General features: G+C 46.8%; 1 pseudogene; it reads right to left on the reverse strand.

Annotated features, from left to right (window-relative positions):
• Positions 1-2,425: 2,425 nt before the first annotated feature.
• Positions 2,426-3,381, reverse strand: LOC138568685 (cobalamin trafficking protein CblD pseudogene; annotated as a pseudogene).
• Positions 3,382-15,050: the final 11,669 nt, after the last annotated feature.

Below are 15,050 nucleotides of genomic sequence, written 5' to 3' on the forward strand. Positions count from 1 at the left end.
GGTAAGAGAGGATGATTTGGGAAGGTTTGGGAACTGGGGATAGTTCAGATTTCTTTTATTTCAAGCATTTTTCTGAGATCTGGATGTGGATAGCGATTCATTTCGAGTGGCAAAAGAAAAAGGTATTTGCTGGTTAGAGGAATAAGAGTATTTCAAGTGAATTTAGAAACAATCACAGTACTTGCTGCTTAAGGGAATACAAGTATGTAAAGTTAATTCATAAGCAATCCCTGTTATTATTATTAGAAAATGTGTAGGGATTGCTTCCTGGGAGTGTTGGACTGGCTGGAAAAGTCTGCCACTACCGCAATTCACTCCTCCTCATTACAGTCACCCAATACCGCCACCTTACTCTTCCTTGTCACAGACTCCCACTACCAGCACCTAACCTTTCTTATTTGGTCTCCCGCTATCCCCACCTCACTCTTCCCTGTTACATTCCCTTACTGCCCCACAACACTCTTCCACATCACAGTCCCCAACTAAGCTCAACTCACTCTTACTAGTCACAGTCCCTGAATGCCCCCCCGCACTCTTCCTCATTACAGTCCCCTACTAAGCCCACATCACTTTTCCTAGTCACAGTCCCCCTCTACCTTTGCATTACTCTTCCTCATCACAGTCACCCACTATGCCCACCTCACTCTTCTTTAACAGTCCCCCACTACCTGTACCTCACTCTTCCTTGGCCCAGTCATCCACTACCACCACTTCACTCTTTCTCAATATAGTGTCCCACTAATCCTATCTCACTCTTCCTCATCAGAGTCTCTGACTATCCCACCTCACTCTTACTGGTCATATTGCCTGACTATCCATACCTCACTCTTCCTCATGACAGTCCTTTGCTATTCCCACCTCACTCTTCCTTGTCACAGTCCTCCACTGCCTCACCACACTCTTCCTCATCACAGTCCCCTAATAACCCCACCTCACTCTTCGTCACTACAGTACTCCTCTAACACCACCTCACTCTTCCTCATGACAGTCTCCCACTACCTCACATACTTTTACTTTGCACAGTCCCCCACAACCACCATGTCACTCTTCCTTGCCACCGCCCCCCATTACACCACCTAACTCATCTGTGTTATGCTTCCCCACCTCACTCTTTCTTTACAAAGTGCCCTGCTACCCCTCCTCACTCCTCCTCATCATAGTCCCCCGCTATCCTCACCACATTCTTCCTCCTCACAGTCTCCAATGCCCCCAACTCCCTCTTCATCATTACGTTTCCCCACTACCACAACCTCCTTCTTCTCTTAACTTTCTGCCGCTGCCCCCACGTCACTCTTCCTCATCACAGTATCTCACTACCTCCAATTCCCTCTTCCTCATTACAGTCCCCCCTATCACCACCTCCCTCTTTCTCATCACAGCCCCCACTATCACCACATCACTCTTCTTCTTTTTTTTTTTTTTTACACAGTGTTCACAGTGTTCAATTCTTTTTATTTATTGAATACGGTGTAAACATAGTAAATAGTGTACATTTTAAATTACAACAGATATAGAAGGAAACAAATTACCTTCCAGAAATAATGTTCTTCCTAGTAATGTACTCTTAGGAAGATTCAATGCAATTTATTGGTGCAGTAAAACTGCATTTCAGAGTGCCATTTTTGGATTGGTGTTCTATTTATAAATAATAATGTTCAAGCAGCAATACACTTTTCACGGCTGTAAATGAAAAACATCCTTGAATCTCCTAGTATTTTTAAAATATATTATTTTTGCAGTATCATCAAGTAAAGATCTCTCCTCCTTATGTCGTAACATGCGGAAACATATGACTGAGCTATGAATGACCCTGGTTATGCTCCTTGCAGGCTGTAATTTAATGTCATTCAGTAAAACAATTATTCCCCAAGGTAGTAAAACATAAAAGGGACATATCAAAATTATTCATGAATAACAACTGCTGTCCACAAAGAGCAGACATGACTAGTGTTGTTTAATACCAGCAAATATCTACCATTTACAATTGTGGAATTCAGATTTATTTTCCTGCCAAAATAATGACCACATGGTGCCGGCAATGCCTCACAATCTAAAAACAAATCCACATTTTATGTTAAATATACTAGAAACTAAAACATTTTGAATACAAATCTTTGACCACTGGACCGAGTTTAGAGAAAATGTTACGAATCTCTCAGAAAATGAAGTTTACAGTTCATTCCTAAGTGCTCAGAAATTCATCACCCACCTATTGCTAGCCAGTTCCGAAGCGAATGGTCACAATGTTTACGGTTAACCAACTGAATTTCTGATACACAGTTTGATTCGATATCTTAAATATACTGAATCTTTCATCTCACAAACAAAAACAAAATATCCCTTTTACTATCTGTACATTAGCAACCAGATATTGTCACATTGAAAACGGGAAGGAAGATTGCATTAGCAAGGATATCAACTTCTTCTAGTTTTCGCCCAGTTTCTTCATGACATGGCTATCTGGAGGCGCGTTGGTAAAAATACTCCCCAGTACTAAATGTGTTCCCCAGAGGCTATGGTGAATAACTTTGCAGCAACCCAAATCATCGATGGAAAATCCTAACTGCTGGTAACGTACATCTATTTCAAAGAGAGTGTTGTTGGTGTAGGCGCCAAACTATGCTAAACCGGAGGAAGGATCAATGAAGTCAGCCAAGTAGCCCTCGCCACGCAAAGCATAGCAGGTATCTTTGGCACCATTAATGAACTTTTCGACCTTGCCATCTCGCTCACATTCTACTTCCTCACTCCACATTGTCATGTCGTGTTTGGTTCTCTGCGTTACAGTAAGAACCATCAAATTGTTGGCAGGTACATCTGGGAACATTGATTCAAAGTCTTTTTGCAACAGTTCTGGTCATGATTGTATCGCACATTCTACCTTTGCATTCTCAAAGTAAGCTGCAACATTAGTAATCTGCTGTTCTTTGAGTGGAACATCGCTGCCCAGAAATTCCTTGACATACTGTGCCATTATGAATTCGTGTCTCTCGCTTGCTGCAGTCTCAATTAAAATGTCAGGCAGGATTTTATGACGTCTCTTCTTCTGCGAAGCAGACCATTCATGTGCGAGTCAAACCCAACATTTCCAGGAAGCTGACATCTTTGATCTTGGGGACCAAATGGGCCCATAAAGTCATCTGGTCAAACAGTTCTTGGACATATATTAGGTGGAATGGCAACAACATGGGGCTCATCTGAGCCAGACGATCCTGCTGTGCAAAATGCATTGGTAGAGCCTAGTCTTCTAACTAATGAGTAAACCCCTGGGAGATATGTCACCAGCCTGGCTCTATTACAGAGCACACTGGCCTCGTCAGGGGCTTTTCCTGTAACACCCGGTTTCCAGGTGACGAATAATAGTGCCACCGGAATCCACATCGCTCTTCCTCATATCAGTCACCCAATACACCCACCTTACTAGCACTCATCACAGTACCCCACTACCTTTACCTCACGTTTCCTCGTCACAGTCCTCCACTACCCCACCTCACTCTTCCTGGTCAGAGTCCCCCACTACCCTACAACTCTTCCTTGTCACAGTCCCATGCAAATCCCACCTCACTCTTCCTAATCACAGTCCCCCACTACCCCACCTTACTATGCCTTGTCAATGACCCATTTCTTGGAATTACCTTTAGGACTTCTATCTTTTACGACAATTTCATTGGACCTATATAGGGAGAGTTCATCTCTCCAAAGCCAGTGAGGTGAAGACGGAGTGTCCAAGGTAGACAAAAGCTCTGTCTTCTAACCATCCTCAAGGACCGTTGGGGATGACCTGCTGCTGGGGTAAGACCTGCCCCAGCCACAACAGTACCCAGGACCTCATTACGAGTCTGGTGGTAACCCGCCGGTGCTATCGACGGGTTGCCGCCGGACTCGTAACACTGTTTCCGCCGCCTGAGATTCTGGTGCCACTGGTGCCACTGGGACATTACAAGCCCTGACAGCCTGGAATATCAGGTCGGCGGAAAGTGTAAGTCAACATTCCCATGGGCACGTAAGCACCGGCACTGTTACTAACAATGCTGGTGCTTCCGTGACAACCCTGCCAACCGGGCCGTTGCACCCGGCAGGTCAGACCTTGGACACAACGGCACAGAAAGGCAGTTTTGTAGTGTGGCTGTCTGGAAAGGGTGCTGGTATGGTGCAGCCGGCACCCTTATTTCCAGACCGCCACACTTGTAATGAAGCCCACTGTGTTTTAGGACACCTACTGTTTTGGACCAGCCTCCCTAACACTTGGGAGAATGATAACAAAGGCCAAAACATATCCTTGAGTCCCTGAGGTGGATCTCACAGCAACTGGAGGACCAGATCAGCTAAGGCTCCACGTTCCACTACATTGAAGCAAGTCGAATTGCTGTCGAAGCCAAGCTTGATGCCATCGACACTGAGGGATCCACGGCGCTGTTTTTCTGCACTCCTCCGAACCTTCGAACAAGTGCCTGCATCTTGAGCTTACTCAATGCTGCATCATGCCCTCACTGAGCCTGTCACCGGCTAGCCTCGAATCAACTGCTCGTTGCCCAGACCTGACTCAAACTGTTGTAGATTCACTTGCCAACTTCAACTAGGGGTTATGCCACGATTCGGCCCAACTTGTTCACAAACTGCATCTTCGCCGAACCGCACACCGGACATGCAGGATCACTGTTTTAACACTCTGCGCTCAATGATTCAACCCACTGCAGCGTCACTCATCAACCCTTCCTGGGGGTTACAACCCGACTCCACCCGGTCCAACTTCAAACAGATACTGGTGAGTGCCCAGCACTGCTTTGTCGATAACCAACTTTAAATAGTATTGAGCTACCTGAGCACATGAAAATGCTCGACACCCGCTTGTCACATAGGCCCCCATGATCCCAGGTAGCTGATCTGAGCTTGATCCGCTCGCATCACTGCTCATTGTCAGATCAACCTGCCGAAAAACCAAAAACAAGGTGCTATTGAACAATAACTGCCTCCCTGGCTCCATGGTTGGGCCATAGAGACTGTGGGCCTCATTACGAGTTAGGAGGTAGCCATGGTGCTATTAGCGCCATGGCTGCCTCCAAAATCGGTCCGGGGGCTTCATTACGAGTTTGGAGGCAGCCATGGAGCTGTTAGCTCCATGGCTGCCTCCAAACCGGGCACCTTTGCCGGGTTCCTGCAAAGAGGAATAACCGGGTCATTCCGACGTAGGAGGACCCGGTAATTCCTCCTTGCAGGAACCCATCCCCATTCCCATTTGAGCCCCCATAGGGCTCAATGAAAATGGGGAGGGAGGTCATGACGGGCAGATTACATCTGGCCCGTCATTACCTCCCTCTTCCCCTCGCGGTACCCGGAAAAGACGTCTGGTTTTACCAGACGTCTGATCCGGGTCCCGCAAAGGGAACCTCGTAATACGCGCTCCCGGAATGAAGGGGGTCGGTCCCGTACCGACCCCCTTCATTCCGGGCGCGCAAGGGTCGTAATGAGGCCCCGGGTCCGAGTTCCTTGAATGAGGAATTACCGGGCCATTCCAACCTTGGAGGACCCGGTAATTCCTCATTCAAAATACCCATCCCTATTCCCATTAGAGCCCCCATAGGGCTCAATGGGAATGGGGAGGGAGCTAATAATCTCCCTGGTCCTTAAGCAGCTCCCGCTAAGGGCAGTTGGTTTTACCAGCCGCCCTTAGTGGGAGCCGCTACAGGACCTCGGAATGCGGCGGTAAGCCATTAACGGCTCCGGCATCCTTACCAGCGCCGTTAACCCCTTACCGCCGCATTCGGAATGAGGCCCTATATCTCTAACTGAGCCTGTTTCACCTTGATGATTGTGTTGGCTCTTGGTTTGTAGCAGTGTGAGGGCTGAGTGGGCATTTTCGCTCTACTCATCCTTGTACTTCTGCAGGGCAGAATGAAATGTGTCAGTGTGCATGTGGGGGGAAGGAGTGTTAATGCAGGGATGGGAGTGGGCAGGGAAGCATGCAAGTGTAATTTTGTGTACTTGTGGTTGTGTGTGTATGTTTTGAGGATGTGAGAGGGACGGTATTTGCTGGAAAATGGAGAGGGCAGGGGAAGAATGAGTAGTTTTGGGGTGGAACTCCCCGATTTGATGGAAATCCCCACCAGTGTAAGAGAGGTCGGGTGGAGATCAGTTTTAATGAGGGATTGGAGGGCATAAACCCCCCTGGAAATTGTGATATTTGCCAGTATTGGTCTCTTTTGCATGCAGCTTTTACTATTCAGAAATATCACACAGTACCGATTTTCACTGTAGTGGGACTAAATGTCCCAAACCTTTAAGAGATTCGGGCAGGCAGATTTTCCTGCCTATACAGAGGAGACACCTACTGAAGCTCGTCATCACTCAATGGGAATCTTTCAAACTAGAGGAGGGTGGTGTGGACTAGTATCTGTTGCTATTTGAGAACTGGAGCATTTTACTTCTATATAGGGAGTTGCGGGCTTGTAAACAAAAAATAATTGCATTGTGTGCATTTAATATATTTTCAAGGAGAGATAGAAAGAAGCCACATTTAAAAGGAAATGAAGCTTTAGTTGTCTTGCTGTTTGAAAGCTGTACCATTTTACTTTCAATTTTAGGGAAGGGCTTTTTGGACTGAAACACATCATCATTGCATGTTGTGCAATTAATATTATAGGAGAGAACTTGGAAGGGTGATTTAAAGCAGTGCTCAACAGAATATAATTTTGTTTTTGCAGGCACAATTTAAAAGCAACCTGCATTTTCCAGAAAGGCGAGCTAGTCTTTGGGATTTTTTTTAGCGATTTTACTTTCTCTGCCAGGTACCCCAAAGATTTACTTTATAAATGTGCACTGAGAACGCTTGATTGAATACATGTTAGCACATACGCAGTTCAATTTAAAAGTTGCCACAACTTTAGGAACCATTGAATAATGTGGGGATCTGGAAAAAAATATTTGAAGTGGTGATCATAGGCAGTGGCCATTATTGGCAGGTCGGTTAGCTGTCTGATGCAGCGCACATGGCAGTATAAACTATGGAGCAAAACATTCAACTGTGGCAAGCCCACTAAGCACAGTGGCCTCCCAATGCATTTGAATTGCACAACCTTTTTTGTCTTTTTGAATTGCAGTCACACTTTTGTTTTTGAGACATGCCTGTGCAGTTATCTGCAATTGGAAACAAATTCAGTTCATTGCATATGTTTTCCAAAACTGACCAATGTGTGAGCGCTCTGTCTGCTGTCATGCTCTCCGGCAAATGTAATTAGTATTTTCTCTCACCGTGATGCTTTAAGTGCAAGAATAAAGGACATCAAAATGCCATCAATTGGTCTACACAAGCCTACATTACGTTACATCACAAATCAGAAAGAGCAAATAGATTTATGTAACTAGAAATCTAGTTTCCTTTTGTAGTTTGCATGTAAACTGGGATGGTACCAGCAAACGCATAGGTTTACTTCCTAGCATTATTTATTTATTTATTTGTGCATTTATTGAAGCGCACAAAGCCTGTGGGCATCTAGGTGCTGTATTTGCCTCTTCCTTCATCCCTACCCCCCACACCCTCATTAGACTCTCCTTCTGACTCTGTTATAGCTAATCTCCATCCCTCTATCTCTAACACCCTGGACTTTCCTGCCCCCGTCACGAGGATCTGCATGAAGTCTGCCTCCAAATGCAACTCTGACTTGGCCACTTTGAAACGCAAGTGCAAAGCTGCAGAGCGGAAGTGGCAGCCATCTAGCTCATCCTCTGACAAACTGGCCTGCTGCCTACTCCGAAGGCAATACCATCTCTCCATCTGCTCCAAGAAGAGGGCTGATGCCCAAGCATGCATCTCTGGTGCCACCAATAACATGGTTGAACTCTTTAAAATCTGCATGGAACTTGCCAATCCTACCGCAGACTCCTCCTCTTCTCCCCCTCCCATGCTCTCTGCTCTGGCCATCCATATTTCCTCCAAAACTCTGGACATCCTGTCCTTTCTGTCATCTGCTCCCCCCACCAACCCCGTTTCTCTCGCCTCTTTTGCCCCTCTCTTAGTCTCCTCTTCCTCTACCATTGCACCAGATGAGATCTCTAGCGTTTTCTGCTCTAGGAAAGTCTCCTCTAAACAGGTGCTCCTCTGCTCCTCCAGAACCATCAAGGACAACATTGCCAGTCTCGCACCAGCCTTGGCTGACCTCTGCAACCACTCATTTGCCACTGGCTCCTTCCCTTAACCCCTCAAGCACTCTCTTGTGCACCCTCTCCTAAAAAAGCTGTCTATTGACTCTTTTTGCCGGGCTAACTATCACTCTATCTCTGTCACCCCTTTATTGAGCAAAGTCATGGAGAAGCTGGTCGTCCCCCAACTGACCCTCCACACCCAGATGGTCACTGCCTCAATAACAACCAGTCCGGTTTAAGGGCTGCCAGAGACACAGAAACTGCTCTCCTGAACAACACCTGTGAAGACCTACTCTCCAACCTGGACTTTAACACTCCCTCTGTTCTGATCCTCCTCGATCTCTTTTCTGCTTTTGACACAGTCAACCACTCCATCCTCATAAACTGTCTCCATGATACCCTTGGCATCACGGACTGGGCACTGGTGTGGCTGACCTCCTTGTTTTCAAACAGACTTTCCCAAGTGCAAATGGGCCCTTTTCTCTCCTCAACCTCACTCTCTACCTGTGGTGTCCCTCAGGGCTCTATCCTATCGCCTTGGCTCTTCAACATCTACCTGGCCCCTCGGGTGCACCTGATCTCGACCCCACCCCACTCATTTCCAATGTTACGCAGATAACACACAGCTCTCTATCAAGCTACCTTCCTCTACCTCCTCCTCCTCATACGTGACTGCTATTCAGGCACGGTGCTCTGCCAATGATCTCTGCCTTAATGCCAGTAAGACAGAGATCCTCCTCATTGGGATGCCAGTTCCCTGCGTCCCCCCACTCTCTGGCCAGGCTCCCTGGGTCCCCTTCTCCACCCACTTGTGAGGAAAACAACCTTGGATAATCTTTGACTCGTCTCTCTCTTTCTCTCCACACATCATGGACCTAGCCAAGAAGTCCAACTCTCATTTATGATATGATATGGCTTTTATAACGTGCCTACAAACAAGTGTTTCAGTTGAACCTTCTCAGGGGCAGTCCACCTTTCCTCGGCTTACCCCAGAAGATCAATGTGTCTAGTGCCCCGGTTCTCTCTAGGCTGGACTACTGCAACAGCCTCTTCCTCAATCTTCCTCTTTCCTCCCTTCGACCCCTTCAACTAATCCAGAATAGGACTGCAAGACTTATCTTTGGCCTCAAACCCAGGGTCCGCATCTCTGCAGCCCTAAAATCTCTCCACTGGCTCTCAGTGACCGCAAGGATCAAATTCAAGACCCTTTGCATCATGCACAAGGCTGTCTGGGGCCTGGGACTTGTTCACATCCAGCATTCCCTTCCTAAATACCTCCCAACCAGAGACCTTCAGTCTTCTGGCTTTAACGCTCTGTAGGTCAAATGCTTCTCCAAGCAGAGAGTGGGAGGTAGGTCCCTTTCCTCAGATGGCTCCTCCCTCTGGAACTGCTTCCCTCCCCCGTCAGACTTGAGTCGGATCTTTTCAAGTTCCATACATTTCTCAAGACTTTCCTTTTCTCCTCCTCCTTCCCTCTCCCACTCCCTTGCTAACTCTCCATCTGCTGCTGCGACTGGGGTCTTGTCCCTTCAGAGTCATACAGGGGACAGACCACCCCCTACCAGTCCACCCAACATCCACTTCTGCATTTGCCCTTGGGCCCCCTTCCCCGCACTAGCCCAACTTGGTCCTCCTTGCCCACCGTACTCATCCTCCCTTCCTCCCTTCCCCCGGCACTTTCTGCCCTGGCCCACCCAGCACTTCCCATCCCCACCCTCGGGGTTACCACTCTTGCACTTCTCCCTCTTCCATCCTCCCCCTTGCACTTACCACCTTGTAATGCACTAGCACGGTAGGATTGTCACAAGGCCAATACAACCATGTTTTCTTTCTTGTTGTTCTACTTTTTTGAATCCCATGCCTCCCTCTAACCCCCATCTTGTCTTGTGGAGCCTGAAAAAAAATTGTGTATAGGTGCCATACAAATGTCCAATTAATAAATAAATAAGTGGAAGACAGAAATATGGGTTACGATTAGTTCATCATGCACCATGAAACATATCTGACTGCTGGCCCAATCGCCACATTCCCAAAAGTGCTAATGACAGGAAAGCCTACATCACTATTTGCCCTGTAAAAGGGACTGCCATTTTCAATTTTAAGTGATACAAAGTAAATTCGTTTAGTTTGTGTTGCTTTTTAGGTAATTATGTGTTGTGGCACTACAGGTCACGTTTAATTCAAGAACTGCCTGGATGTGTTAATTAGGAAATCCTTTAAACAGCTGTATAGCTTGGCGTGGTTCACAATAGTGGTAAAACATGGAGCAATATTAGCAGGCACCTCGAAGGGGGGTCCGGGTGCCAGTTTCGTGGCAACATACTGCCCAGGGTGAAAAACGAGAATGCACCCATGTGCTGAGAACCGCACACTAGAATCCCATGCCAGCAATACAAAAGCATTACAATATAAACAAAAGCCTTTGCTATTGACTTGTACTTAGAATCCTTAAAAATAATAAATAGGCACGGCAAAGCAGAGATGATTGCAATAAGGACTGCATGTATGCATTCATCCTGACAATCACAATCTCATTGCTGCAAAAGTGTTTATTGCTTTTGTGCAATCTGTGTTTGCCATGATGTTGCTCTAAATTAAATGCATATCTAGAGCCAATAGCGCCCCCTTCAGCCAATAAAGTACATTCATACATTTTATGAGACAATTTACTGAATGCCTCTCAAAAACAAGTAACAGCATCTATAACCAAGATCTTCACAATAATCCCCACATTTTGAAACATCCTATTTATAAAAAAAAAGTTTTTATGCGTGATTCAGTTTACAGAAAGTTTTCCACACAACAGCACGGTATTCCAATTTCAACACATTCATACAACCATAAAACGATAATACAAAGATACAAGCTATTTGTTTATTTGAATTCTGAATGTGTTGTAACAAAGAACACATATTCACTATACATAAAATATCATTCTTGACTTTTCCAGTAACCATTGATGGATTTGTCAATAACCATGGGTGAGGCTTTTCATTATAGCCATACTGTAGACTGAATCACATCTGTGGACTTGAGGATTTGGTAGCTAAGGCACAGTGAGATACAATAATTTACTCAGGATCACAGAATTAAGTGGTGATGATGAGATTTTAGCCCATTAGCACTAAACAAAATACCTTCCCAGCTCTAGCCAGTATAGATATACATTTATGGGAGCTTAAACTAATCTTCTCTGTGTTTTACAGCTCAATGTTGCAAAATTAATGAAAGTCACAAGTGAAAGAAAATACATAATAGGGTCACCTGCTTGTAATCATTGTTTTCAAAGCATGGAGCTTGTTATGCACCTCCCATTTCTAATTGCTAAAAACAGTTGACAGGCTCTATACCATCTTGTTTCTTTCTTTGTACTTGAAGTACAAAGTAAAACAAACAAAGAAAACAAAGCTCAAGTGGCCAGTAAATTAGTGGCAGAATGCTGACTTGGAGCAGCTGATCATTTGAACCCAAAATACCTGCTCCCTGGGAGCTGACCACTTTACCCGTCCCAGGGCACAGCCCTGAGTGTCCATTTATATACAGAAGCAGAAAGATGTGGACACTCATTTCCCAACTGTGCAAAACACCTTTGCCCATCCCAGTGGCGGCTGGTGAGTTTGAAACCTGGTGGGGCGTACATTTCCCCGGTGCAATTTTTGAGCCAGCGCACACAGTGCACGAGCCTACACCACCCAAGGGAGGTGCGGGGGGGTTCTCCCCCATGACATTTTTAGAAAAATGGCCTCCAAAATGTGCAATTTACTGTCCAAAAAACCCACCAAAATATAACAAAAAGCCTGTCCACTGGTGATCTGTGACACGGCTGAAAGAACAGGTCAGATAGCTCAGCAGGTTAAGTGCTCGCTGCCAAGTTTGGTGCATCATCTGTAGGTAGCAGGTGTGAAGACCAACAAAACCTTTCGTCCTTTAGAGATTGGTAAATGAGTACCAATTACGGTTGGGTGGAAATAATTGTATTTTAAAACATTCTGCTGAAAGCAATGTAAAATACCAGAGTATTGTTATTATCACCCCCTTCCACAACTTCAAACATTGTTCTATGCAGGAAGAACACAGTGAGTGTGCACCGACGGTCTGTATTACTGTCACATGCACACTCGGGTCTGCCTGTCCCATCATAGTGTGCAGATTAGTCACTGTGTACTGATGGTTTGTGTTAGTGCCTCGTGCACACCAGGCGCCTTCATCCCCAATCTAAGCACCCTTGTGTGGACTGCACTGGTGGGTTGTATCTGGACTCCAGTGTAGCAAACACTGCGGGCCTGATTTACAAAGTGTTTTTCAATGGAGTTTTCCGGCTGAAAAACGCGTTTGTAAATCAGGCCTCAACTCTCATCATGCTAACGCTGCACCCCCCTCGCATCCCAGACTACACAATATATGTTTATGTGGTGGTGGTGCAGTACTTGAATTCAAGCGGCAGCAGAGGATGAAATGCAAGACTTGCACGTATTTTATCAAAGCGCCGCCTTTCTACAGAATGTGCTCAAAAGCCACGCGTAATAATAACACGGTGATAGCAACGTCCACATCTGGTCTGACTAACACATGTGTAAACGGAGGCCGAGCACATCCTCACACCCCACAGACAGACACCTCACATGTCGAAACAGCCATTGATGCAGTCGTGTGGCTAAAACACGTGTCCTTGGTATATATTGTGTACAATATTACCATGCCTGTGCACATCTGTGCATGACGGAAGAACTCGGCTCGAAAGCACAGGCATTACACAGAGCACGGCATTTTATCCTTATTCTTTTTTAAGTTGTCATTTGTCTCTTCCTAATGCGATGTGATGCGATTTGTAATTTGAAGTTTTATGCCATTTTTTTTTTGAAAGGTTAATTTAATTTAACCAACCAAACTAAAAAAATGTTTTAAAAAAGAGCACGGCATTCATATTTACAGCACATAAACAGGTTTTCTGGCGCACATATGTCCATATCATGACAAAGGCAATCCTTTCATTTCAGCAGTTAGAGTAAATAAGGCAGGCGTGCTTCACACAACCCCCTCGCCCCACTTCTCAGTGGACGTCCCAGGCACCGCATGATGGGTGTGCAGCCAAGCAACAGAGAGCCAGGAGCACACCTGTGGCAGAGTGCGACTAGGGATCTGCCTATGGCTGGAACTAGCCTGACCACCTCGCCAGGTTTCGCTGACAGTGAATTGTCCATGATCACTCAATGTGTTCCCCTTCTACCAGCACAAGGCTTCCAAAATCACATGTACGCCCATACCCGATTCCAAAATCTTCTGCTCTCCTCCTCCCCTTCCATAAAATACTTTCACCTTCCATTCTGCTCTCTTCCTCTTTAATCAGTCCCATCATTCCTCATCTACCATCCACTACTCTCTTTCTCGCTGCAAGGAAAACTGTCATAGCCACATGAACAATTAAAATGTGCACTGCAGGTTTTTTGATGCGGGAGAGAGACTTCAACTGCAAGTGCATATCGCTTAAACTACCGAAGCCCACAAAGAGGCGCGGAGCGCCGACGTGGGCGTCTGGTGGAGAATCCAGTAGTCAGCCGACAGTCTGACGGACGTGGACGGTGTTCCCCTGGTCTGCTGGTGTGTGGCACTTCGTTTAAGTGGGCTAGGTGGAGCCAAATCTGGATTATTGTATTATGGAGTCGAGCACGGCCAAAGCCTGTGGAGTGGCAGAGGGAAGTGTGGTGGTGGCAGCAGAAGCGGATCCTCTGTGCTGGTAATGGACCATTCAGCGCTGAAGGCGAGCGGGGTAACCCTGTGGTAGCACACTGTTTCACAACTTCTCCTGAAACAATGGGAAAAAACTGCCCTCCTCCCCCTGAAAGCCCCTCGGACATTGTTTTCTTCCGTCCTGATGGGGCCGCGAATGCCAACACTAGCGGTCTCCTGGGTGCCGACTTCGGCGGGACAGGACAGCGGGCTGCCTACCTCTCCACGTTTGACGAGGTCGGCTAGTCAATCTGTGCTAAAATCACTTGGACCCATCATTTCGCCCTTACACTTTGGACTCGGAGAGTACCGCACACGCATGCCTTCACCGGACGGGCAGCCCACTCCACTGCTTTAAGCAGAGCGCCTGGAGACTGTCCCTGGGTGCTAGCAGGGCACGGCATAACACAACATAACATAACTCTCGCCAGCAGGCCATATGCTGGAATTCGCCACCAGAACACCTCAATCCAACAGAATCGCCCATGCAAGAAGGTTGTTAACCTTTCTGACAAGTGTGAACAAAGTGATTTGCATTTGCATTTGCTATTTATATTTCATGTTTCAAGGGAGGTGGGGGGGGCTTGCGCTTCCAGGAGTGTCTCTGCCGCCTTCTTTGGGGGGCTGCGAGAGTGCAGAGCTGGCGCTGCTGCCGCGCTCTCTGATTAGGGATGGCAAAGCACATCGCAGTGAGATTAGCAGGCCTTGCTCCCTGGTGCTCCAGCGACTGGCTGCCAAGCTCCACAGAAGGATGGTGCACACAACTCGACAGCCTCTCTAGGTAGGGTAGTGGGTGCTTACCGGTCCGCCAGCAAGCTTTGGCAATGGCCTTCTCTGCTGGACTGGGCTGAGCTGGTCCGGGCAGCAGCTCAGCTCGTCTCGCGTCGTCCGGCACCAAAAGAATCCAGAGGCAGAGAGAAGTGTGAAGGTGGCGCGCAGGCCCTGCGCCATCACCTGCCTAGATACAGTAATGTCATTGGCTGTTTGTCAGCCAATGACATTAGAGTGTGGGGGTTGTCCTTGGCTGGCAAACATACTGTATCTATCTTCGGTGCGCTGTTTGCGCATATTTTATACTGGCGGGGCCACACCTCAAGTGCCCCTGCCAGCTTACCAATTAAAGGGCTTACGTAGAGTGCGTGGAGCTACGAGCTACGAGCTCCACGCACTCTACTATAGTGAAA

The sequence above is a fragment of the Ambystoma mexicanum genome, chromosome 2q, assembly GCF_040938575.1.
Source record: "Ambystoma mexicanum isolate Mex_15411 chromosome 2q, UKY_AmexF1_1, whole genome shotgun sequence".
NCBI classification, from domain to species: Eukaryota; Metazoa; Chordata; class Amphibia; order Caudata; family Ambystomatidae; genus Ambystoma; species Ambystoma mexicanum.